Raw genomic sequence first — 2179 nt, forward strand, 5'->3', positions numbered from 1 at the left:
AGCCCTCCGTCCCGGGCGCGGAGCCCTGGGTCCCGGGCCACCTCCCCTCTCCAACCCGCTTCCTCATGCGTTCACTCTGGAAGACACTCCGGGCGTCCCTCTTTGTGAGTTTGTGTTTGAGTTGAACCTGCACTAAAAAATGAAGGAAAAACTAGCTTTTTTCAGGCGGCACTTTGCACATGTCATGGTTTCAACCCCGGGCTGGAGCTTGAGGACAATTATTTGTTGTGCATTGAAAGTTCAGTTTTGCAGGATTGAAGTTTTCCTGTCGCAGTAAACGACATTCCAAGGGATGTCTCCTCCTGCAGCACGCGTGTGCTAGGAGCCCAGCCTGGGGTGACGTGTGCGGGGCGGGACTATGCTCGGGGGAGGGGCTCGGTTCCTCGGCTCCGACCGCAGGCTCAGCGAGCACGGGAGCCGGGGACCGTACCACATCCTCCCCTCCACAGCTGCTCCCACTTCCCGTTACTGACAGGACGCCCTGTTTCTGTAAGTGGCCCCAGCTCCCTCTCCTAGGCCCAGCCTCCGGGGCCAGCGAGTGGGGCATGGATGCTCCACACACGGATGCTCCACACACGGATGCTCCACACACGGATGCTCCACATGGACCGCTTGCCGGGACGGCCCATCCCTCCTCCCCTGGCTGGTGCCAACCTGTGCCCGTCTCTATAATTAAACACACCGTGAACATGACCGCGTGTAGCAGGCTCCGTGAGCCCCTTGGGACCCTCAGACCGGGACCTGGTGTCCGGAGGGGCGAGTGGGGGAGGGTTCCCCCTGCAAACTTCCCCGAGCTCAGGAGAACCTAAGTACGCAGCCGAGCGTGACAAACTCTCCCTTCCGGCCATTCTTAGACGTAAAAGCAACCCGGGAGGGAAAATTAATGGAATCAAATGTGTGTGGGGTTTAGAGCAACAATTCCAGGCGCTTGGAGGACTTTCCTGCAAGAGGAAGAGGCGGCTGAACCCGCGTGACTGAGACGGGTGACGTGTGGGTTGGGAAGCAGCTGAGCAGCGCAGCCTGGGTCCGGTGGGACCTGGGCCGGGAGGTCCTGCTCCCCCTCCCTGGCCCTCGGCCTGGAGCAAACGGCCCAGCCTCTCTGAGCTCCCTTCCTCACCCCAGGAGAGCCTAGCTGTGCCCACTTCACCTCCCTGCCGCCGGGCCCTGCAGCCACTCGCCGAGCACACGCCACAACCGTGTGCCTGGCACGTGCTCCCCGGGCGGGCGCCGCGCTCCGCCCGCTCCTCAGACTCCCTCCGCCTCCCAGGTGACGGGCGGGCGCACGCGTTTACCTGCTTCCCCGACTCAGTGCGGCTGGTGGACACAGAATTACAACCACGGCCCATCTCACTCCAAAGCCCAAATCAGGCTGAACAGAACCAAGGTGAGTTGGCGTCAGCTGGGGGTCAGGATCAAGGTGAGTTGGGGTCAGCTGGGGGTCGGGATCAAGGTGAGTTGGGGTCAGCTGGGGGTCGGGATCAAGGTGAGTTGGGGTCAGCTGGGGGTCGGGATCAAGGTGAGTTGGGGTCAGCTGGGGGTCGGGATCAAGGTGAGTTGGGGTCAGCTGGGGGTCGGGATCAAGGTGAGTTGGGGTCAGCTGGGGGTCGGGATCAAGGTGAGTTGGGGTCAGCTGGGGGTCGGGATCAAGGTGAGTTGGGGTCAGCTGGGGGTCGGGATCAAGGTGAGTTGGGGTCAGCTGGGGGTCGGGATCAAGGTGAGTTGGGGTCAGCTGGGGGTCGGGATCAAGGTGAGTTGGGGTCAGCTGGGGGTCGGGACCAAGGTGAGTTGGGGTCAGCTGGGGGTCAGGACCAAGGTGAGTTGGGGTCAGCTGGGGGTCAGGACCAAGGTGAGTTGGCTTATTTTACTTGCACATTCTCTCAGGGTTGGACTAGAAAAGAACACGAAATATGCAGCCAGAGAAAAGATTGAGTGTTGAGTGTTCTTTTCTAGCTCCAGCTCCAAGATAATGTGAAAATAAAATAAGCGAAGGTGGGAGCCGGGTCCGACCACCGGAAACCGAGTCGGGCGCAGCGGGCTCCAGCTCCCAGGAAGCACGCTCCCCTAGGGATCAGCCTTTCATTTTACAAAGACAGAGAAGGTTCCACGCACCTGGCTACCCGGTGCCGGGCAGCTGAGGACTGAGCCGGCCCCGGCGGCCTCGGGCAGCAGCTGGACCTCA

This window comes from Myotis davidii, unplaced genomic scaffold (genome assembly GCF_000327345.1).
Source record: "Myotis davidii unplaced genomic scaffold, ASM32734v1 scaffold592, whole genome shotgun sequence".
NCBI classification, from domain to species: domain Eukaryota; kingdom Metazoa; phylum Chordata; class Mammalia; order Chiroptera; family Vespertilionidae; genus Myotis; species Myotis davidii.